General features: G+C 44.1%; 3 pseudogenes; 1 reads left to right on the top strand and 2 right to left on the bottom strand.

Moving 5' to 3' along the window:
* Nucleotides 1–603: 603 nt before the first annotated feature.
* LOC136646762 (5S ribosomal RNA) lies at nucleotides 604–717 on the bottom strand (annotated as a pseudogene).
* A 19,516-nt stretch (nucleotides 718–20,233) lies between these two features.
* LOC136646139 (5S ribosomal RNA) lies at nucleotides 20,234–20,350 on the bottom strand (annotated as a pseudogene).
* A 2,857-nt stretch (nucleotides 20,351–23,207) lies between these two features.
* Nucleotides 23,208–23,324, top strand: LOC136646825 (5S ribosomal RNA; annotated as a pseudogene).
* Nucleotides 23,325–25,138: the final 1,814 nt, after the last annotated feature.

Here is a 25,138-nt window from a genome sequence, read left to right as displayed (position 1 = left end):
TTTTATGCTAATAGTAAAATGTAGTCAATATTCAAACTCATGTCAAAAATACAAGGAATGTGAACAGCCCAGACAAACAAACTGGAATGTCAGAGGAAGACCGTAATATAGTGATAATGCATGCTGCAAAAATCCCTTTAACAATGTTAAAAGGATTTGGGGGTTCCCTTAACACTTGTTCATGAGAGCTGCCAGAGTTGTCATTCCTCAGGGTTCAGCTCCCTCCCAGGGTGTATAGATCCTAGAGTTAGGGAGAGGCTGTAGTCCAGGGGTAGACCACATTGTTGGCAAGCAAAAGCCTTGACATTCAGTCTGTGGCAGGTCCAGGTATGGCTTGGAAAGACCAAGCCTGCAACCCTGGAAAGCTGGCGCCAGTCAGCATAAACAATACTGGGCTAGATGGACTGTCTCCCTTGGTATAAGGCAGTCTCATATGTTCAATGTTCTGAGTGAGTTGTGGACACATCTTGTCTCTAGTGCGCATACATATCAGTGCAGGTACATGAATACTAATGGCTCGATCCAATCCTGGGCCAACGCCTCTCTGCAGCGCACTGCCCAGGTGGTGGTTGGCAACCTTCAGTCTCGAAAGACTATGGTATAAGCCTACAGCACCCGGTATTCCCAGGCGGTCTCCCATCCAAGTACTAACCAGGCCTGACTCTGCTTAGCTTCCGAGATCAGACAAGATCGGGCATGTGCAGGGTAACAGTTGCCGCTCTGGTGATGGCCATTGCAAAAGTGCTGTAAGGCACTTCGCGGTGGCCCAAACAAGGGTGGTGCTGGAGTGGAGGCCAACTAGTTAGAACTAGTTGGAGAACCCCAGGAGCCGTCATTGGTATGTATGTGGCCGAGTGGTATAGATAAGTTCCAAGGCAGGGGTGAGGAGGGGAAGGTGGTGTTGGGGTGAAACTGGAGGGAAGAAGGGCAATAAGGAGGAATGTTCAGGCCAAGAGGGAGCGGAGACAGCGGCAGAGGCTGCTGCCTGATCCTATCTCCTGTCCTGGGCCTGAAAGCCCTACATAGTTTGACTTCGATCTGCACCAGCAATTGAGCTGGTCCAAATCTGAGTAGACCCATAGAAAGGTTGCTGAGGCTCAACAAGAGGGAAGGAAACAAACGTTACCCCAAGGAGATCTCCGGCTGCCTCCCTGGCAGCATCTCTGACTCTCTGGCCATTTTATCACCGCTATACCATGGCACAGGCAACCCCATTAGGACTGGGCTGTAAGACTCCCGCTTCCTGGGCCCAGTTCACCCTCCTCTCTGCCCCATTGCCTCCCCATTCCACCCTTCCCCACCTCGCCATCAACCCCTGTGTGGGTTTACCTGCTCCTCATCTGCTTTGCTCTCACCTCGCTCTGATAGCGAGGGGAGGGGGCAGCTTACACTGTACATTGAGGTGCCCTGCAAAATTTAGTGCTGTGCCCCCCCATAGCTACACTACTGCTTTAGAGTCATTTTTGTATCAGCCACGAGGAATGAGTAACCATCAGCACTGTTACTTTCCCCATAAAAGTTGATTATACAAACTAGAATAAATGCTCTGAGGTGCAATTTCTGTAATGAAGATTTCCACACACTCCTCCCACCCACCCCCTGTAGATAATATTAATCTTGGCATATTACATCACCATGCCTTGCATATTTATTGAATGATACTTCCCTCAATTACGGTCTCCTAATAGAGCAGTAAAATTGCCTTCATTGATAAAGAAAAGGATAATGCTCACAATAATCTTTGTGAGGAAAAGTTAATTTTTATGGAGAGAAACTGAGCACTGCTAGTTTCTGTGGTGGTACTTACTGATGTCGTGTTTCTTCATTAACCATTTTCCATATTTTGCTCACTGATTAATGCTGGGAATTTTTGTTTCTCCTTGTGTATTTCAGTAGTCTAATAAGATTCCTGGGCATCTTGATAGGTGGCAGCCAAAGAAAGGAACCAGTGATTGCATGTGTTATTTATACCTGTACAGAGATATGAAGCAATCCGTGGATGCACACAGACAATAATTTTCCACTGGGTGGACAGATGTGTTTAAATCACTAGGGAAACTAGTTGACCATAGCATCTGCCCACATGGTAAAGAGTTGGCAACCTTCAGTCTCGAAAGACTATGGTATCACACTCTGAAAGGTGGTTCTGGAACAGTGTCTAGTGTGGCTGAAAAGGCCAATTCGGGAGTGACAATCCCTTCCACGCTGGGAGCAAGTGCAGTCTGTCCCTAGTCTGTCTCCCTGGCTATGGGCCTTCCTTTTTTGCCTCTTAGCCTCAGACTGTTGGCCAAGTGTCTCTTCAAACTGGGAAAGGCCATGCTGCACAGCCTGCCTCCAAGCGGGCCGCTCAGAGGCCAGAATTTCCCACTTGTTGAGGTCCACTCCTAAGGCCTTCAGATCCCTCTTGCAGATGGTAAAGAAAGTTCTCTTGATTCTGATTAGTGTGGATCTGTGGAAGACCTGTGGAAGATGTGGATCTCCATCACATGATGCTAAAGATGGCCAGTTCCTCCTGGACTTGTATATCCATTGTGATGTAAACAGTTGTCTGTATTCATCCTGCTTTTCAGCTGAATGATCCTTAAGGTGGCTTTCAGTTACAGTAATAATGATTTTTTAAAAACACACACACATACAGGGCTATGAGGCCCACTGAAGCAATCACCTCAGGCAGCAGATTGGGGGAGGGCAGCCGAGAGGAAGTGTGGAAGAGCTAGAAAATTGGCAGTTGGGTGGAGCAGAGGTTGGCGCAGCATTGGATTAGGAGGGGCAGAATTTTACATTCTACCCCTATAAGCTTTGGCTCATATAACACTCTGAGAAAGGATTAGAAAAATGCCCATGTGTTTTATTACTGTAGTGATTTTCAGAGAATAAGATTGCAATCCTACATACAATTACTTGAAGCAGTACGTCTCCTTGAGTAATGTGAAACTTACTTTTGAGTAAGCGTGCATAGACTTAGGATCAGGATGTAGGATGAGAAGAGACTGTTCATTTCAGCATATGGCATTTTTACAGGGGAACAAGAATTCTATGAAATTATTGCAGAGCGTGAGCTCATACTCATAAGACCTCTCAATTCCCCGTAACAGAGTCACCACTGCTTTTCATCTCAGGACATATTTTGAGATGAATTCAGCAGTTCCTGCTCAGCAGAACTATCCAAAGAATTTTAAGAGATGCCCAAAACACACAGTTTTGGTAAGACTGGTGCCATTTTTTTTCAGAGAGGTTCTTGGACCTCTTGTGCCAACTTGTGACAAGAGTACTACCAATTGTATCACCGGTACAGCAGCAGTGCCATTTCACCAGTGCTCATTCTGCTGTCAGTGACATAATCTTAGCACATTTTTTCAAGACTGGAAACCATTTCAGAAATGATGATGATAATATAGCAATAATCCTTAAGCTTGGCAGTCTGCTGCGGCTCAGTGTTTTGGGTGCTGCGTGTGACCAGCGGCCTTCATTAAACAAGCAGTCTAGCGTTGATGGATGGCACAGTGTCCTAATGAGCGTTCATAAAACTTCTGCCTTGCCCCAATACTATAAAAATGAGCATTCTTTTTACCCCAGACAAAACCTGCCGAGATGCTGGTGTTATTAAAAATGGTTTTGTAAATCACTTTAACAATGGCATGCACTCCTTCGCTGCAAAGGGAACCTTGCCAGACTTGCTTGGCTTTTGCAAGGCAGTGCATTTCCATTTTAACAGCCCAGTACCTCCCATCATCTATTTCAAAGGCTCACACCTGAGGCTGAATAGCAAAATGTCAGCATGGGATCAGTGTGGGATTGTAAGCTTTTACATACGGAGACAGGAATCCCTGACAGAATTCCCTAATTGCTGTCACCCAGCTGCTTCTAGATGAATCAGAAGCCCATTATTCAGGTGAGGGCTTCACACTCAGTACAATGAGACTGTGCAAACTTCCCAGCAACAGTAAATATAACCATCTTGCTTGCCAGAACCAACTGAGGGACTCAGGCCTGTCGCTAGTACAGTTTGCAACTTACAACATTGAACAGGGCTCACAAACAAGGTAAGATAATGTGCCAGGGGATTGGTAAATGACCTGTTTTTGCTGCCTAGCTAGGCCAGCAAAAGCAACTGTGGGAGAACTGTCGCCTATCACCTGTGCATTGTTGGGTTACATTAGACGTGATGTCAAACCTGTCATAGCCTTTCCAACTTTTTTTAAAAAAGTGGCTGTAGGTCCCAATCTAGATTTGAACTCTGGTGCAGGTGGAAGGGGGTTTTAACCCTTCCCCCTACAGAGCAGTCTTGGTGAAAATCAACATTTCCACTTCCATGCTTCTGTTTGTTCCAGGATGGGACCACCAATAGCAGATTTCCCTCCCAGGGTGCCTGCTTTGCCACTAGAACCCCAGGGCTAGCACTCTAGCGATGATGAGTTCTTGGGGTTTCCAGAAAACTAGAGTACTCAAACCTTTAAGTCTCTCCATTTGTTAATGACAGTGATAATGGTTCTTAATGCCACTGTTGACTGCTGTTCACTTTACATGGTTCAAATGTTATTCTGTTATAGTTTATTAAATATTTTATTACACTATTTGGTTCATAATATTTTTTTTCCTGTTTTCCTCCTCTAAAAAATAGGTGCGTCTTATGGTCAGGTGCGTCTTATGGAGCGAAAAATACGGTAGGTTGTGTTACTCTTATACTGGCAGGAGATAACATTGCCATTGTACAGTACATTCTAACTTTCTGACACCTCATATAAAAGCAGGATTTGGGAGATGCTTTATTTGTATCATGTAAGAAAAAAAAACACTTGCAGGCAATCTCTCGTCCCAACTGCTTCCTTCCTTCATTATCAAGCTGTTCTGTCCTGTGAGCTACCAAGAAAGGCTTTATCTTGGTAGCTATGTGAATTTTGTGGATGCAACCATCTGTGAATGTTAGCGGTAAAGAATGCTGGGGAGATTGTGGAAAGAAGTAATAGCTTCTAGAGGGGCAGGCATGGCAGTCAGACCAAGTAGGAACCTTGTGGCACGTTAAAGACCCACACATTTGTTGTAACAAGCTTTCATTACAACAATCCATCTGTTGACATGGGCTGTAGTCCACAAAAGCTGAAAAGTACAATACATTTATTTGTCTTTCTGGTGCCTCAAGAGTGTTTATTTTTTTTTATTTTTTCCTAGAATGCATGTTGTGATTTCCCCAGAAGTTCTCAGGAAGAGTCATGAATGGGGTTGCCGTGTTTTTAAGTACAGCAACATGTTTCGCCAGAACCAAGTTCAATACAGGGTGTCACCTCTTAGGGATATTTCAGCAGATTTAAACTTGACAGTGGTGCTTCCTGGAATTCCTTGCCACATCACAGATGCTTTCCTGCCGACTTGCTGCCTAGCAAGGAGCTGCTAGAGGCCTGCTGTTCTCTTCAGCCTCTTCCAAGTCTCCATAAAATGACCTGTCTATTTGGATGCAGCTAGTTCCTACATGAAGGACAGTGGAAATTACCACCGTAACACAGAACTCAGAATTACAATTGAGATTTAAAAACAAAACGGCAAGAATATCAAAAATAGCAAGTCCTCACCAAGCTACAAACTGTCTTTGGAAACTCTTATAGAAATCTTCTGTTTAATTATGGTGAGCAGAGGAGGTGGCCACTTATTTGATGAGACTGGACAGAAATGTTCACTATGCTTGAATACTGGGGACATGTTCTATCCAAATGAGTTTAAGATATCCACAGGAGATATGCTTCTTTGCAGTGGTATAGCTAAAGGGGGTGCAAAGCACTAAGGGTTCAATCCTTTCCAACTTTCCAGGACTGGTGCAGCCGCAGTGCAGCCCTGAGGTAAGGAAACAAATGTTCCCATACTTGAGGAGGCCTCTGTGACTGCCTCCTCAGCATAGGATGCAGTGTACACCCTGCTGGCACGGCTGCATCAGCACTGGAAAATTGGAGAGGATTGGGGCCCAAGTTTTGCAGGGAGCCTCACCGCAGTGTGCAAGCGGCCCCTCCTTATCCCCTTCAGATGGGTGGGGGGAGCAAAACAGAGGCACTCACCAAGGAGACCACCTACCATGTCCTAATTAAGCACACCTCAAATATTGGTGGAATCTTAATACATGGGCAGGTTCATATGGGAGGTAAACTGTACAAGTGTAAGGGACTGATAGATACTGAGATTGATGTAAGCCCAGTTCACACAAATCTCAAACAAAGTTTGAGATGTTTGCCAAATGTTTGTACGTCATGAAGGTCTTATAGTGACAAGTGCAGGGCTGGCTCCAGATTCCAGGGGGCCCTTGGAAAATTGCTTTCCTTGAGCTCCTTTGTACCTAGATGGTCCCCAAAAGTCATTGTACCACCACCACATAAAGGGTATAGAAGTGGTCCCAGTGACCTGCAGAGGGCCCTTCTGAGGACTCAGTGTCCTTGGCAACTGCACAGTGATGCCCACCTCTGATGCCAGCCCTGCCCAGGAGTCCTGACAGAAAAAGTAAACATTTCATTTTGCAAAGCTCAACTTTAAAAAAATCTGTTGGAGAAAAAAGCTCAACTCAAAATAGTAACACATATTCCGACCTTGTCTTTTGGTTCCGTCATTTCTTACTGAAGCTGCCGTCTGTGACTATCTTAAGGCTTGCAGGCTTCAGCCATCAGAAATAATGTACTATAAGATAAGAATTTATTCTGTCAGAAATTCTTCCTTAAAGAAACAGCAATCCTATTGGAGTATGTCAATTTTTTTTTAAAGTCTTTGAGTATGTAAGGTTGATACACATAAGCAGTTGGGGGGGCCTATGGGGATAAACATGAAACCATCCCCCACCCACTGGAAGTGAGCTACTTGAAATGGCTACTTTTGGAGATTATTTCCAAATATCCTAGGTGGCCAAAGTCCGGCCACTAACTTTCAGTCCAACCAATGTCACAGAATTATAGTGAAGGGAATGTTTGAATCATGTATGCCACTCCAGAAAAAGGGGAGGCTAAACATATAGAAAAAGGTTGAATCTATAATTCTGCAATCCTATACATGCTTTCCTGGGAGTAAGCCCCATTGGACACAATGGGACTTACTTCTGAATAGGCATGCATAGGCTTGTGCTCTAGGTCTCTTAGTGTGTAGACTTATATTCTCCGTGATAGATTTATTTATTGTCTCTCAATGTGTATACCTAGAACCAGTGAGTTTCCCAGAAATGTAGGTACCTCCAGCAGAATGATCTCACATGAAACAGAGCTTATGTGTAGATACAGAGAGCAACAGCCACCCTAAGTGGTGTCTTTGCACATGTCCTGCTGGTTGCAAGGCAAAAAAAAAGAAACAGAAGACTGAGCAGGGCTTACCCGTTCATGAGACTGCCTGAGGGCCTGATCCAGATCGTGCTCTGGTGCTGAGCACTGCAAATGCGTTGTAAAGCACAGCAGCAATGCTCAGACCCGGAACACTGCTGGCACCAGCTTAGTGCTAGCTGCACTGAGTCAGCACCTATTGGAGGCCCATCATGTGCCGCCCAGAGCTCTTCCCTTTCTCTGTGCGGCAGAGAGGTGAGCAGGGGTGGGGGGGAGGCATTCCAGGGAGGGGGAGGGCAGGGGGAAGGTGCTGGGTCAGGAGGGTGGTAGGACCAGCAGAGCTCTGCTTCACCAGATCCAGAACCCCACGTTGGGCCTACCAGATAAACATGGGGCTGCTTTACTCTGCACCGGCTATTTAGCCGGTGCAGACATGAGTAGCCCCGTTGCAAGTCTTCCTCTCTTACTCAGGGGAAGGGGACAAATGCCCTGAGGAGCTGCCAGCAGCTGCCCGGTAGCCATTAGATGCAGCGGCAGCCATTTTGTTGCCACTGCTCCTCTGGGTACCAGGCAGCTCAGGATTGGGCTGCCTGGCAGTTGCCTCAGGCAGCAAACTGGCAAAGGAGTGGCAACCTCCATCTACCATCACACCTCCACTCCTTTTCCTCCTCCCACTCTCTCAATTGGTAAAGGAAGAGTGTTCTGTGCTGTAGGCATCTGGTACCCCCCCCCCCAGACTTCACACACGTACTGGTGGGGCTCCCCAAGACTCCATTAAGAAGTATAAAGGGATCCGGTGGAGACTGAAATGTTTAAGAACTGCTGCTCTAGGCTACTCTGCTCCACACTTCTGATCCATCCCCATCTTTCTTTTCCAAACCAAGGAGTGATGGAATTTGGCATAGCACTAGGTAAGGGAGGATAGCTTTTCGCATGCCCTCTCAAGGATCAGGAGGTCCCAGGATTTTCTAAGCAGTCATTGGACTAGAAGAGTGAAGTGGCAGTGGCTGCCATGAGTCCAATCATCTTTGAGGATCAGTGTGTCAACTGATGTGGCTCTGTCAGAGGCAAGTATGAAGGGATAGCAGGTAGACTCAGGGTTTGGTGAGACATCATCCTTCAATTAGCTGGCCCCCAACTTGCCCCTTGACATGAGCCTCAGCCAGTATTACGTGTGGGCCAGCCCTGGTCACTGCGCACAATTCTTGGCATTTACAGTATCCCAGGGTGGCTTGATTTTTTTAAAAGATCTTTTTTTGAAAGCAAGACTTCCTAGCTAACTGCTCAATTAAAAGCAAACACTATAGAAAATGAGTTTTTCTTTCTATCTTCAGGAAGAACTTGGTTGGCAACCTTCAGTCTTGAAAGACTATGGTATAAGCCTACAGCACCCGGTATTCCCAGGCGGTCTCCCATCCAAGTACTAACCAGGCGTGACCCTGCGTAGCTTCCGAGATCAGACAAGAACTTACATCACAAAGTAATACCTTCTTATCTTTGCAACTCTGTTACCAAACATATAACAAAGTGCAACTTACATTTAGAAAGCACATTTCCAATCAAAAGGACATTTAAACATTGAAATACCATTATAAATAACTTCACCTCTTAGTCAATGAACTCATCTTTAGGGCAAAAAGTTAAGCAGCTCACAGAAATGAAATGGTATGTCATAGCTAGGTGTGGAGGATAATGTCATGTACTGATGTGCACAGAAGGAGAAGCAGAAAACAAATACAGATGGATATATGACTTCCATTTGTTACAAAAATGGCTAAGTTTGGTAAAAGTAATTGCAGGTCTCTGTCTGAAGCCATGTTGGTAACTAGCTGGGTGCAGTTTGGATTGTGGGAAAATTCCTCATTAAGGCATACCAATGAAAACTTGCTTCTGGAGAGAGTGGGAATGGCCGTACCAGTTTCTGTAATTAGCAAGCTTCACATATAGTTGTTAATTGACTCAAGGACACCTTGATTGCTAGATGCACCACAGCTGTGTGCCACAAGTAGATAGCTCTGAGGCATATAGCATTCTGGAAGGTTCAGCAGGTGTGACTTCTGATCTAGCAAGTCAGAGTCAGGTGTCAGAGTTACCTTTCAGAGAGTCTTCTCTTTCTTACCTTTTTCTTTCTTGGTCTGTGTCTTGCTCTTCGAACCTGAGCATTGGCTATTTTGTTTCATCCTCAGTGGCGTCAGGAGGGTTCACGTCACCCCCCCATGCAGTAGGTGGGGCAACACCCCAGGTGGAGGGCGTGGTGATGTACCAGCACTCCGCCCCCACTTGTTTTTTGGCTGTACCTTTTGATAGAACACATTCTGCATGAAATTACACATTGATTGATATATAACATGATGGTAATTATTCTTCCAAATTGTGATTTTAGTTATTTTAGTCACTAGTGGTGTCACTCACACCCCAGGGTGTCAACTTACTAATACCTTATTGCAGCAGTTCTCAAACTTTTAGCACTGGGACCCACTTTTTAGAATGACAATCTGTCCAAGACCCACCAGAAGTGGAAGTGACATCATCAGGCAAATTAAAATAAAAGTATAAAAAATTAAAGTAAAACAAATAATTAAACAAGCAGAAGCCAGCCCTGGTCCACCAAGTGAATTTCCTCTGTAGCCTGCCTGCAATAACCCCCCCTCTCCAAAATCAGTAAGGTTTTCTGCCCTGCCCAGTGCCCAGTTCAATTTAAGAACTTCTGTTTAAACCAGATCACTGTCAGGATCCACCTGGCTTTGCAAGTCTCAGAAGAGTTCACCTCATCAGCTGAAGCCTCTGTTTTGATCCTTTTTAATGTGGGGGGGGGGGGGAAGGCTGCCTTCTGGAGCATTTGTTGAGCTCCACTTCCATCAAATCAGGACCATTTTGGTGGCTTCACATTCCCCTTTGCCTGGCCTGACCACCAGCCAAGGCACATTTGCTTACTCCTGAGTAAATGCAACTGTGAGGCTTAGTTTCGCTTTCCATAGGGCTCAATACATTCGTCTGCTTTGAGGGAGGGACTTCCTTCTCAGGTGTTTTTGGGGGTTGCATTCATTGGATCAGGACCATTTTGGTGTAGTTGGATTCCTCTAAGCCTGCCCTTTCCAACTGACTAAGGCAAGTTTGCCTACTTACGAGTAAATGCGCAATATGGCTCAGTTTCACTTTCCATAGGGCTCCATGCATCTTTTGTTCTCCGGTTCTTTGGCCATACCTTTTGATAGATAGGCAATATTTTTCTCTCTGGTTTTTTGCAATGCATTCTGCTGGAAATTCAGCATCCAACGGTATATAACATGAGAGTATTGCTCCTAACCACTGCAATTTTAGCATGTCACCCCCCCAGTCCGCGTCACCCTCCCCTGTGCGCGTCACCTGGTGCAGCCTGCACCCCCTACCAACGCCACTGCTCATCCTGGGCAACTCTGACCACAGCAGTATTGGCAAATTGGACTAAGAGCCCAATCCTAAGAATTTCTACTCAGAAGTAAGTTTCATTATAGTCAATGGGACTTACTACCAAGAAAGTGTGTTTAGGATTGCAGCCTAAGATCTGCATGTGTAAGTTATACTTAGGAGAGTGTTAGTGCTTAGGAGTTATTTTATTATTTAATTTTATTATTATTTTATTATTTTAAGCTGTTGTGTTGTGATATACTCTTTATGCTCTTGAAATTCTATATCGTTAAATTGCCTCTCCTTTTTGTCTGTGCAACCTACCTAAATTCTAAAATAAATTCTATCTATTCATAATTGTGTTTTATGGAATATCGAGGGGACCTGGTTGTAACTAAAGCCAGTTCTAGCTTTCGGTCTACCTACAAGGACACCCAGTTTAAGCCAGTTATCTACTCCCTAGGTCAGAGTTTCTCAAACTGTGGGTCGGGACCCATTAGACGGGTCACAAGCCAATTTCAGGTGGGTCCCCATTCATTTCAATATTTTATTTTTCATATATTAGACTTGGTGCTGCCGTGGAATGTGACTGCATTTGGGGAAATGTACTTTTAACAAGCTACTATGTATATTTTTCTAATAATGATAGTAAGTGGGACTTAGTCCTGGGTGAGTGTGGGTAGGATTGCAGCTTAGGACTGTTAAAAATTTTCCTGCTTGATGATGTCACTTCTGCTCATGACATCACTTCTGTTGGGTCCTGACTGATTCTCATTCTAAAAAGTGGGTCCCAGTGCTAATGTGTGAGAACCACTGCCCTAGGCATAAGCCAGAGCTGAGCCCAGGTTGGGAAAGGAGCTGTGCTTGGTGGTGTACATTTTATCTACCAAGGACACCCAGTTTAAGCCAGTTATTTGCTTCTGAGGTGAAGCCAGAGCTGTACCCAGTCTGAGAAGGATTGTGCTTTGTTGACATGTTGATGGTCTGAGTAATTATTGCACTGAGCGAGCAACTGGGAAAAGCAAACAGAAGTCAGCCTGGGGTTAGTAGGGGGCTAATGGTTTTACAGCCCAGCTAACTCCTGGTTAATTTTGACACCATTGATTTTATATAGAGATGCAGTTTCTGTTAAATATAACATGCTTATCAGGGAAGTATGTGATTACTATGTAGTTTTGAAAAATCCTGGTAGTTGTCTTACATTGGCTGAATTGTTATGACATCATGGAATGCTCATATGGAAATTGCTGGAAATAGAATGTTGATCTGTCTCCTTTAGTTGCCACCTTCAGAGGCATAGTTTGTTTAGTGATGGTGTGAAATACGGCCTCCTTCTTCATGGTAGTGCCCAGGTTGTGACACTCCCCCCCTCCAGGAGATTCAGGGCCCAATCCTATCCAATTTACCACTGCTGGTGCTGCTGTGCCAGTGGGATATGCACTGCAGCCTGTGGTGGGGAGGCAGTCACAGAGGCCTCCTCAAGGTATGGGAACATTTGTTCCCTTTCCTCGGGGCTGCATTGAGGTTGCACCGCTGCTGGAAAGTTGGATAGGATTGGGCCCTCATTTGGCTCCCAACCTGGTTATCTTTAGATACCTCAAAACTTTTCTGTTTCAATAGGCTGGGTGTTGTTTGATTTATACTCCCTTGATTTCACAGGTGGGCCACTGTGAGATACAGGAAGCTGGAATAGATGGGCCAGTGGGGCTGTTCTTATGTTCTTATGTTTTCTTCCTCCTCTTTTGGGGAATGTTTAATCTGCTGCAATTTTTGACTGTGTTTTGTAAAAGATTGATCTGTATAAGATTGATTGTTAATATATTTTGTAAAAGCTGCTTTAGGGCCCAATCCTGTCCTCTTCAGTGCCAGCACTCCTCAGCTGTCACAAAAGTGCCATAAAAGACTTCTGTATCGGTGGAGAGTATGCTGGGCCGGTGCTGGGCTTCAGTGCCGGAATGACATGTTAGTGGAGCACTGAGCTGTAAGTTTCCTGATGTTGGGTAGCAAGGCTTTTCTGAGCAGGGGGAAGGCAGGGAAGGGGCAGAATGGGGTGGGCGAGGGTGGAAGGAGAGGAGGATCGGTCCGGGAGAGGGAGGGCAAAGATAGCGGCACACTCTCCTGTCATATCCTGTGCTCCTTCCGTGACTGAAAAACCCAACATGAAACAGAAACTCAGTTCTGCGTCTACTCAAAAGCGGGCGAAGATCCAAGGAGACCCATAGGGTTGCCATTGCTTGACACAGGGTATCTCTATTTGCTTCTCTGGACCCACTGGATACATCAGTGGCCATTTTGGTGCCGCTGTAACCCTGGATACTAGGGAAGCATAGAATTTGTCTGCCCGTCACCTCGAAAATGAGATGGAAAAGCAGGAAATAAGAGTTTCAAAATAAATAAAAAACAATGAAACTGAAATCAATGGGTAGCACTCTAACCAGGTACTATTTTGGGGAGAGGTGAGGTGCAGTGGCAGTTGGAGCAGGTCACTTTATGTGATGGCAACAGTTGCAGAATTACTTGTCCAAAGAGGCACACTGAATACTGACTTTGTTAAACTTTCTATTATAGCCAAAACTCTCTGTACTGTATTTAAGTGAACATTTTAATTCACAAGGTTGAGCGAGAAAACAAAATAGCTGCTAGTTCTGTTTCACAAGCACTTGTGCAAGAGATTGCATGAGACATCATGCAGTGCTATAATAGAGTAATTCCGCATATTTTTCATGGCTCTGCTTCTACTGAAGAGTATCTTGTGATTTAGTTTCACGTTTCTCACCCAACATTTTAGCATGAGGGGTCAAGAAGCCTTTCAGTGAGTGGAAGGCGCTTTCCAGGTGGGGAAGGGCATCTTTGCACTCAACCTGCCTAGGCTTTTAAATATTATTCCTAAGCTTGCATGCTGCTATGCATTTATATTACTTTAATTATGTTGTGTTTTATTTATACCTTTATCAGACAAACGGTCTGAAGACTTTAGAACTTGTGTTTTCCTCAAAACAACAAATCAAAAAGAAAAATCTTTCAGTGTTAGCGATGGGGGGATAGAACATTTTGGTAGTGTATCAACAGATTGTGTCTTGCATTATTAACAAGCAGCTACAATGGAAAGGTCAAGAGATAAGACAGAAGTGGGATGCCAGCAAACTAATCTGATTCTGGTCTGTGCTAATCAGGAGACTGCAATTGAACACATGGATATATCTATAAAATGCAACCACAGAGGACTGCTTAAGGCTGCTCAGGGACATGTGAAGAAATGCCCCAGGCAGTTCTAGCAATTGCATATGCCCCTTAAGCAATAATTCCCTTACTTACAGTCCATGTTGATTCTTCTTTAGTTAATCCGTGTCTGATCTGAAATATAACTAAGTTTTCATTTTGCACTGATCAGGGAGGGCACTGTTCTCTAAACTCTGCAAATGGTACTAAAACATTTGCAAAATAGTTGCTAATAAATCTCACAGAGATGTTAGTGTGACAGACCATCCTTTCCAGACTTTTTGCTTCACCAAATGTGGACTGTGTGGCCATCACTAACCAACTTGCAGGATATTGGGGTATTGCCCAACTAGTACCTCTGTTATTGGTCCATCCTAGGTGGAAGTTTTGCATCAAGTGGGGGGGGGGAAGATGGGAGTGGGTTTTCTTGTTCATCTCTGAAGGAACCACTGATCATTGGATGATGCTTTTTTCCCTGGACAAGTGGGGGGGGGGAGAAAGTGGGGGGGGGAGAGGCAGTTCCTAACCAGCCAGGAGAACTGTCATGGCTCTGGTGGGCTCACTGAATGACCGGCTGAAATAGGACTACTTCTGAGTAGAGCTGCAAAGAATTGGGTCATACTGGTAAGCCTCCCAGCTGCTGCGCATGACTCTCCTCCCTCTTTCCACTTCTGTTCTTGCTCTCACCCAGTCCCTCCCACCCCCTTCTGCTTTGTTTGCAGATGAGATGGGGACAGCATAGATGTGTTTAAAGAGAACTCGAACACACACATACCCAGGTAGCAGCTCCGGTGTATTCCGCGGAGCCATGCCTGACGCGTGTATAAAAAAGACTTGGGACTCAAGTCTTTTAGAGTTCCCAAAATGCTCTGGGCGACTTGGAAAGACTGCCAGTTAGGACTCGTTTTTGAGTCAAATTAAAGGAGGTGAAGACTCATGACTCTACTCGAGTCAAGCCACGCTGGATTTGCCCATCTCTGCTGTATACAATGGTTCCAATGACAACATCAGATACTTTCCTAGTTCCTCACCAGCCCAGTCATGCTACTTTGAATTGACTGCCAGTATTTTGGCTGTGATGATAAATCCATTATGGGTTACAAGCCATGATGTGTATGTGCAACTTCCTGATTTTAGAAATTGTTTGTTTCAGATGCAAGGGAGGGCACCAGGATGCAAGTCTCTTGTCATCTGGTGTGCTCCCTGGGGATTTGGTGGGCTGCTGTGAGATACAGGAAGCTGGACTAGATGGGCCTATGGCCTGATTCAGTGGGCTGTTCTTATGATGTAGCATTCAAGTCCATTGTAACTAATTTGATGATTGCTGGACATACGAGATTACAAAGTTGTATGTGTTCTGATCAAGCTATATTTAAAATAACCTCTTAATACTGGAAAGCAAAAAGCCAATTACATTACAATATTGATATGGACATAATGCGTGATCCTCTTATTAAAAGGGCAGTGAAACATACGTGCCAAGATCAAAGTCAAAGCATTACCTCTAATGAATCTTATCTGTTAAAATTATACTTCTGCTTCAGCTCTGAAATCAACAGGCTTGTTCTTAAGTTAATGAGGGATAATGTAACATGTTCCTCTATGATCTGGGAGTTCACCCACAGCAAAGTAATACTTAATTATGGTGTTCCACATTTGCTATTCCAACTCCCCCCCCCCCCCAAGGGCAATGGACACTCTCAAGAGGTGCAAAGGTGCTTAATCTACACAATCAGGGTATAAAATTGTCCCCATACTTTTTGAGTACCAAAAGCTCTTCAACAGAGTAAAGATGACAAGCATGAATTTGTAATAGTTGAAATTATCCAGTGGGCATTTGTTAATGTGTAGGATATCTCATAAATTTTATTCTTATTAGTACAGTGTTACAGTAAAAACATGCATTTAAAACCAAGAAGGAACCATGTTGAGAATGAAACAATGAATCCTTTGCTTATAAATCACGCGCACACACTATCTAGGAGGGCTGTTGAATCTTTCCCCTAAATAGAAAGAGCTCTCACCACTAAAAAGAACTGACTGGGTCTGCATCTTCCCACTGAATGGGGAAGATACATTCTTTTTGTGCCTATTTTTTTTGCTGTGTGTTCTAGAAAAAAGTCTTACACACTGTGTGTTGCAATCACACAACATTGCTTCTTTATTGTAGGACAAAATACAGTAAAGCTACAAACAACAAGGAACAAAAAAATCTAAGAGTGCAGTCTGGCCCATCTCATAATAGAAGTTTAACTCTTTAATGCCCAGTGTTCCTGCATTTTCTAAGATGACAGTTAAATAAGACCAAAACACTTCTGGACTGTGCTGTCTGAGGCAAAACCTAGAGGTCTTGACCCTTGAGTAGACCCTGGAGTGGATCCTCATCACACACTTGGATAGCTTGGAGCATGGAGGGCATTTTCAGCTTGGAGCATTTTCAGTGCGAGGTGGGCTGTGGCTAGCTCAGTGGCGTAGCTAGAGCGGGTACAAAGCACTAAGTTTTGCAGGGAGCCTCACTGAGATGTGCAAGTGATCCCTCCCCCTCCCCTTCAGAGCTATTCCTGGTAGTGGGAGCAAAACGGAGGCATTGCACCCCCTCTAGCTATGCCACTGAGCTAGCTTGGATGTTTCCAGGTCCCAGGTATACTCCAGATGACATAACATGGAGGGTAATGGGGGCTTGAAACATCCTTGCAAGGCTGTGCTCTTCTTGGTCTGGACAAAACCCTCCTCTCCACCCTTCATTTGGTCACACCCCAATAACAGGCAGTACACACTCTGGCAGTGGCATAGAATGCTACAGGCGGATGGAGAATAGAATTGGGCTATTAGGCATCTGGAAGATTATGGGACCTTCAGTGGACCAATAATTAATCCAATCTGGGAAGTCGGATTGTACTCAGAATTATGCTAGCTTTACCCATTGTCAGGTGAATGAGAAGAGTTTTTTGCTCTTCCACTACAATATGCTTTGCTTGTATGTTGTTGCAATCCTCTTTCTGACAGTTACTCTTCTCTTAACCATGGATTGGCATAACACATTCAGTTTTCCAGAATAACAAGGGCAGCCCAGTCCAAAACTGCACTGAGACAGTGGGGCTGCACGCCCTACGCAGCATCCAAGGCCACGCAGGAGGTGGCTGAAGGTCACCATGGGGCTTCTCAGATCAGTTCCAGCAATTTATCTGGCACAAATCCAGGAAGCCCAGTGTAATGCCCTATGGGCCGAAAGGGACGGATTAGGATATGGCAGAAGCCTGCTCCATTAATCCTTTCCCCCAGCTGGGTCCAATCTGCCCATTCCACCCTGTCCCTCTTTGTTCTACCCCTCCCTCCCCACCCTATCTGTCCCCCTAAACACCCCTTCCTCATGTCCTGAACATCCTTCCACCACCCTTTCCCAACCCCCATGCCACGCAGTGCAATCTTAACTCTGCCAGCCGGCACTGTTCTGGATGCAGCCCATGCTGCCAGCCTGCGAGTAGCCACATGTGTACTTTATGGCACATTTACGTCACTTGGAGCCTGCGCAGGGATGGTTGCACTGGCTTAAGGGCCTGTTAGGATTGTGCTTTGAGTTAGATAAGCATGCTATTTTTGGAATCAAGGCCATCACAAGATAATGATGAATGGGTGGATTTGGAGAAACTCCAGAAAAATGAATGCATATTGAATTACATGCCTTGCATTGCTGGCATGCTGTCAATCAGAACACATCCCAAGGGTACTATTAATAAAAATGTGGGGTGTGTAATGAAGACGACAGATTTGTCAAAAAATGGCACACTCCAAGAAGTGCTTGATGATTTTACTTACAGGCACCTCTGAGGAAAAAGTGACATGAAAGAAACTATCGCTAACAAAATATATTTGAGGCAGGACAAGCCATCATTCGATGGAAAAGCACATGCTGTGTTGGCACAAGGTCCCAGGTTCAATCTCCACTGTCTCTAGGTACTCCTGGGAAAGATCTCTATTTGAATCTCTGGAGAGCTAGTGCCAATCAGGGGAAGACAATATTGAGTTAGATAGACAGTGGGCTGATTGTAGAAGGCAGTGGTTCCCAAACTGTGAGCCATGGCTCCCCAGGGAGCCATGGAAACTAGCCAGGGGAGCTGCAGCATTCTCATGAAAAACCTGCTTCCCTATACAATACATAGGGCACAAAAACCTGCTGCTCTAATGGGGAGCTGCCACCAGTGGTCCAGTAGGTCAAGGGAATCATAAGACAAAAAAGTTTGGGAACCACTGGTATAAGGCAACTTCATATTTTCAGAAGGCACAAGTGGAGAGACTGAGTATAAATTCAATTACAGAGAAATCCTAGGCATGTCTTCTCAGAAGTAAGTCCCACAGTGTTCAATGAGATGCCTTCCTGGATAAAAGTGTATAGGATTAGATGACTAAAGAGCTGAATCTATGTAGGCAAAAATGGAAAGATTTCAGATTTATACACATTCCAATATGCTTCTTCAAGTAACCTCAGAATGGTTGTGGTTGTTGGTGGGGTGTATTTGTGTGCATATTTTGAAGATGTGTCTTTTCCACATGATCAATAGTGTGTGATCATGTGAGAAAAAGACACAAAATTGGCTATACCAATATGATTGTGGAAGTATTTGCACATGTTCTACGTCTTCATAAGAGAGCACCATGGAAGACTGCAGGTGTCCAAAGGAGAATCTGCCTTTTTCTCTGTATGAAAATTAAGCAAAAAATACAACTCTGTATAATTTCCATTGCATATCATGACTTGAAGTCCAATGCTATGATATTCTCCACCATTGCATGCGGCCATGCCAAAATGGGTTGCGCTGTATGCTATGGTGAGGGGGGGGGATCACCTTTTGCGACTGCAGGTTCTGGCAGCAGCCCATAGGATTGGGCCAAAAGATATGCAAAAGACCAGAGTAAATAAATGCAAAATATTACTTCCACTTCAAGCATTACAGAGTTTATATACCCATTACTGGGAAACCTAGTAAGCACTAGTCCATATCATAGTAAAGCATAGACAATAAAAAGGATTATTTACGTATAATGAATATCAGTGAAGCAGGTAGCTAGGGAACAACATATTTATTGGATTCAACTTGATTACATTTGCAGCATTACTCAAGTTGAGTGATTAATGTATGCAACGCTCCCATTTCATATCTAAATATATGGAATACAGAATGTCATGTTTCTGCATTGGAACAAGGGTTGGGGAAAACAGTGTTCATAAAAACCATTGAATATAAAATGTAAAGGTTTATAAAAAGAGCTTTCAGGACATTAAATTCTCGAGACTCCAAAATGGAAGCATAAAAGTATATAAATGTCCCCTTACCCAGCCACAACAACATAATTTAATTTTATAAAGACTCTGCTGTTCAGTTTACTTATTCCGTTTGTGCAGTGTACAAGGATTAAGTTCTTTGTACACAGATTAGACAAATTCATGGAGATGGGTTTATTGAGAGCTATTAACCATATCGCCAATTACTACAGGTCCTGAATGTTCAGGTTCTCATATGTTTGAGCTTTGCATAGAAGGACCACAGAATGCAAGTACTGTACCTCTTGCATTTTTGACCCTCCAATTTATGATTTTTTTCTCAACCCAAAGGGCTTTTGGGCAGATCAAACAGAGTCCTTCTTATGTTCTTAATTTGAGGTTCCTCTGCAGTCAATGTGGTGAAGATCTGTTAATTGAAAAATTCCATTAAGACCCCCCCCCCCAAATAAATTCAAGCACAGCACGCTTGCAGCTTTCATGATTACACATTTTATGCATGGAGTTATAATTAAAACCAATGTTGAAATGCTTGCAGTTATAATGTGCATAGCTCAAGCCCTCCTTAGGAAATGGATATGCCTATGATTTGCATGTTGAACCGAACAAACGGTTCAGGGAACAGAAATTGGACAACCTACTGCCAAGTTGGTTTGCAACATATGTGCTGACAGACACCACTGGCTTCTCTCAATGCTTTGGCATAAAAAGGTTTTGATTGGGAGCATTAAGAACGAGGAAAATATTTCCGTGAGCATGAGAAATATTTAATGTTGTGACTCATTTCTTGAGGAATTGCTGAAAAACGGTTTCATGCCACTGTTGGCAGTAGTGTTGAAACAGAAAATCAAAAGAAATAACAAAAAGTCTATCCTCAGACATGATGGTGAGAGGGAGAATGAACAGGAGCTCACACGGCAAAGTCATTAACTAGGGCTGGCCCCAGGGTTTATGAGTACCTGAGCAGGGTACCACGAGTGGATCACATTGACTTCACTCTACTAAGCTTCTACTACCCGAGTGCATCTTGCTTGGTTGGCAACCTTCAGTCTGGAAAGACTATGGTATAAGCCTACAGCACCCGGTATTCCCAGGCAGTCTCCCATCCAAGTACTAACCAGGCCTGACCCTGCTTAGCTTCCAAGATCAGACGAGATTGGGGATGTGCAGGGTAACAGTTGCTGCCTAAGTACAGGATTAATGAAACAGCTGGTTCTGGAGTCATGCAGCAATAGATAGCTGTATTCAGGTTTTGGATGAGTGTAAGATGATAAGGAGAATCCTGAATCAGATATTCTAGGAGCAAATCTGTGACACCTTTTCTCCTGGGGGTCCTGCACCCCGGCTTTTCAGCAAACCAGGTAGATCTGTGAAGGGCACTTTTTAGGATGTGATGCTAAGCTGAGTATTTATAGCTGACACAAGCTTGAACAGGGTCAACCCATCCATGAGGCCAACTGAAGCAGTCGTGTCGGGCAGTGGGTTGGTGGGGGACACCCATCTGTGTCCATCTTCTTCCCTCTGTTGCTCATCCGTCTTTTTCAACTACCTGGAATGGAAAAAAGAGGGAAACGGAGAGGAAGTGTGGAGGGGAGGAGAGCGCTGAACTAGAACATTGGAGAGTCAGAGGAGCAGAGGCTGTACATCACTGGGTAAGGGAGACAGCATTTGGCATGCTGCTTTAGGTGTCAGGAGGCCTCGGTCTTTCCCTGGGACCTTCCAATGAAGTTGAAAAGATGCCTGTAAGCCAGCCTGTCTCAGCATCTTGTTGCAGCGTGAAGTCATGTAGCCATGTCTACCCTGGTGTCTTACAAGCAGCCCGTCCCTGACCACACCAACTGCTTCTTGCTCACTCAGACCTCTCTCTTGTTGTGGTCTCAAAGGATTTGAAATGGGCAGAAGGTCCAAAGATTGAAACCCACAAATATACCAGATGCGCTCAGCTGAAATCTTTGAGCTCCAATTTCCCAGTCAAATGGAAGGGATTACTTCCACCAAGTGACCCCTTTACGCCTACCTAAGGTGGTAAGAATATATGGAAGACATTCTGTTAAATGTTTGCCCTGATTTTTAGTGTATGATCTTCTCTATGTCTGTTTTATCACTCTTTTCTATGGTCCTTTTAATATCAAGAAGAAGGCAGAGAATTCTCATTGATGCAGTGAATTTATGAAAACGAGATCTTCCTGGAGAAATCTGATTAACTTCCTTGAGTAAGCGACAGTAAGCTCTGACAGGGAAAGAAGAGATATAATCTGGTTGGACAACTCAGTTTCCATTCAGCACTACATAAAAGAAAAAAGGGTAATATAATGTTATCAATAGTCCAGTTCTCAACTGGGTAAAAACCATTTTAGTGAACAGGGTCCCAGTGCTGCAGGACAAAAGATACAAAGTGAAAAGAAAGGTCAAGTGGAAAGAGGTGGTGATTGTTATCAGGTCAGTTGGGCGGTAGTTTCGGTGCAAGGGGTTAAAAGTTCTTCAACCTTAATTGGAAAAAAGGAATGTGAGCCTGGAATTATTCCAAATGATTGGTGAAATGTCTGGGAGCACTAAAAGTGCACTGTAACAGTGGCAATAACTTAGCTGTTATATAGCTCATTTTTAATCCTTACATCTCAAAGCTTTTTACAATGAAGCAGACGGCATTTGTCTACCAGACTTTATCCAGGCAGGCTGCCAATACATGAGAGAGAGAGAGAGAGAGAGAGAGAGAGAGAGAGAGAGCACAACAAGCAGGGCCAATGTTAGGGGTTGGCATTATTGGGTAGTTGTAGAAGGTCCAGGGCCCTCAGAAGGGCCCACTGCTAATCGCTGAGACCATCTGTGTACCCACTGAAGAGACCACTATATCTCTCCTAGTGTCTGTATAGCTTTCTAACCAAAATTGCTTGCGTTCTGGGTAGTTCTGGGTAGCAGCAGTTAGTTTGACGTGTATAGAAGTAGAAATATAGTTCCCCATTTTAACATTTAAAATGCAAGCTCAAGATATATTTGAATATTATTTGAATGCTTGTTGCAGAAAGTCATACAAAAACAATAGGTAGATTGGTACCAGATATTGTTTTATATAGTTGTGTTCTCTGGTTTGTCACTAGCAGCTGGGATCCAAAGAGCTTTGCTCACTGAGGACCCAATCCTATCTTCTTCAGAACCAGCAGTACGCATGTACCGCCGGCTCTGTGTGTCATGAATGTGCCGTAAAGCAAGTTCACAGCACCTGGTGTGGAGGGAGTGCTGGACGGCGCTGATGTGACCAGTGTTAAGTTTAACTGCCAGCTCCTGGTGCAGCTTTGCAGGGTGAGGAGAGGGCAGGGGGAAGGTGGGGGGAGGACAGAACTGGGGGGGGATTGGGCTTGAGAGGGTGACGGAGATAGTGTCAGAGTCTGCAGCCATATCCTGTGCTCCCTCCTGGGCCAGGAAGCCCAATATGGGCCTGCTCAAGTCTGCATCCTCTCAATAGTGGGCACAGATCTGAGAAGACCCACTGGGCCCGCGGCGCTGTTACCTGGGGTAAGGAAGCAAGCATTCCCTTATGCCAAGAAGTCTCTGGCAGTTGCCTCGGCATCCATAGGATCAATTCACCAGTCTCCTTGGGTGCATGGAATTGGTTGTGCAGTTCTTTGGTTTTCTGTTACAGACAGCTTTACGTTAGGCCCTAAGTTAGGTCCTGAGGACAAGTTGCCTTTGAAAGTCCTAAGATCTTTGAAGGACCAAATGATTCTATCTGCACATTAAAATATTTCTCAGAGACCCTGAGCTGTGCACCCCACCTTCTCTAAAATAAGGTATGGTTGTATGAAAGAAAGCTTTTCCAATTAAGGTTGAAGAACCTCCACTGTAGTGATTTGATTTCTTTCCTGTTGACTTGTAGGCAATTTTATTGTTCTGGCTGCTTTTGAACTTGTTTGGTATGGTGCCACATTGTTTGCTACTACTGATGGCTTGTTGTTTTGATTCATTGGTGTTGATTTTGATTTTACCATTGATTGTTGGTTTTTCCATTCTGTATTGGATTTTAATGATTGTTAGCAATCTTGCATGGCAGCAACTGTTAACCTGCATGTGTCCGATCTCATCTGATCTCGGAAGCTAAGCAGGTTCAGGCCTGGTTAGTACTTGGATGGGAGACCGCCTGGGAATACCGGGTGCTGTAGGCTTATACCATAGTCTTTCGAGACTGAAGGTTGCCAACCAACAATCTTGCAGATTTTTGTAAATGATGAAGCAGGACACCAAGGTTTAACTAAATTAAAATATTTAAAAACCACTGAAGAATTCTGGACTTGCAGATTGGAATCCTTACCTGGAAGTTTAGTTCCATTGATTCAATTGATTTCAGCAAGGCTTACTTTTAAGTGTGCATAGGTTTGAGGCCAGGATAATATCTCCTTATTCATTTTCCTTGCTCCGATGCACCTCTATTTTTCTAGTGTTTCCTGGCAAACCGTAGCATGACATAATTTGACTAGCTCATATGGCAGAAGTAACCAATCAAGCTTGGTATATTGGTATATTGCTTATTTTAATGGCTCACTTCATTTGGTCCTTTCTCACTAAATAACGATGAGAATAACTCATATGACTCTCACAGCATGTTACGTTTGAAATGTATGCATCAGCAAAAATTTGATATTGACCAATGAATCAATACTGGTTGCTCTTCTAATTGGTGGCCAATAAATCTAACTGTGTCTCTTTGACTGCTGGACTAGGAAATAGGAAAAAAAATGTATAGATTTGCTTTTTTATGATAGAATCCTTGGTGAATTTGCAAGATACTTTCTTGCAGAAGGAGAAAAGCAACTGCAGATCAGGGCACAGTTCTGCACAAATGCCTCTACCCCGTGTTATCTTCATCAGCCCATTACCCCAAGAATGAGGATTATTACCTCCAGGCTCAACAAAGAAATGAGGTGAAGTATGGGAGAGAAAAGCCAAGGGCCTACGATTGCAGCTTTCCATAACTGTGTGAAAGGGAACTGGTGTTGCCCATTGCACAGAGTTTGGACATGAAAGATTCAAGCTCAGATTCCTGCTTTTACATGAAGCTTCCTGGATTGCCTACCAAATCCAAAACCTTTATTGGGATCACAACAAAAATTTCAAATACATCAAGAAAGTACGTAATGGAAAACTACAACTGGCCACTTAACACTAAGGGTACAATCCTAACCCTTTATGTCAGTGCTTTCCAGCACTGGCATAGTGGTACCAATGGAACATGTGCTGCATCCTGCAGTTGGGTGTCACTCATGGAGGCCTCCTCAAAGTAAGGGAATGTTTGTTCTGTTACCTCAGAGCTGCATTAGGATTGTGCCCTAAATAATATACATTTGCTCATATACACAGTGAAAAGCAGGCTATTCTTGAGTCAGTGGGTCATTGGGAAAAATGCAGGTCTGCAGAGCGTGGCGTCCACAAAAGATTAAATAAAGATATTTATGAACTTTGTACGTTCCTGGTTAGTTCCTGACAGTAAGAATCTTATGGTCTCTTTCTCTGGTTTCCAGGTAGGAAAATTGAGATGATCTAGATATTGCTGTCAGAGGCCAGCGTACAATTTACATTTGAAGGCCATGTGTGTGAAAGTTTCCACTGTGGCAGGTTCTGTCTCTTTCTGCCTTTCCTGCAAACCTACCCCAGAGGAGATTTGATGGACAGGATGGAATTGAACCTGGCCAAAGAGAATGCTCTTCTTTCCTGTGGTTTAATAAGGAATTGGAGATAGTTATATTTTATCCAATTTGCCCAGGGAAGTTGGAAATAAAGGGGGGGGGAGCATGTTTTCCCTGCTGCTGTAATTAGCTCTTGGCGTTCAGTGTCCCACAGCCTAGTTCTTAACAAAGCCTTGGCAGATGATAACAGTAGAGAACCCAAAAGATCCACTGATAGCCCAAGTTGTTGTATCTTATTATGAAACTGCTGGGGACATAATAGCGTCTGATAGAACTTCATTGAGGAAGCTAGCTCA

This window comes from Tiliqua scincoides, chromosome 3 (genome assembly GCF_035046505.1).
Source record: "Tiliqua scincoides isolate rTilSci1 chromosome 3, rTilSci1.hap2, whole genome shotgun sequence".
Taxonomy (NCBI): Eukaryota; Metazoa; Chordata; class Lepidosauria; order Squamata; family Scincidae; genus Tiliqua; species Tiliqua scincoides.
Note: the sequence above shows the minus strand (reverse complement) of the source record. Positions and strands in the feature narration are given on the sequence as shown.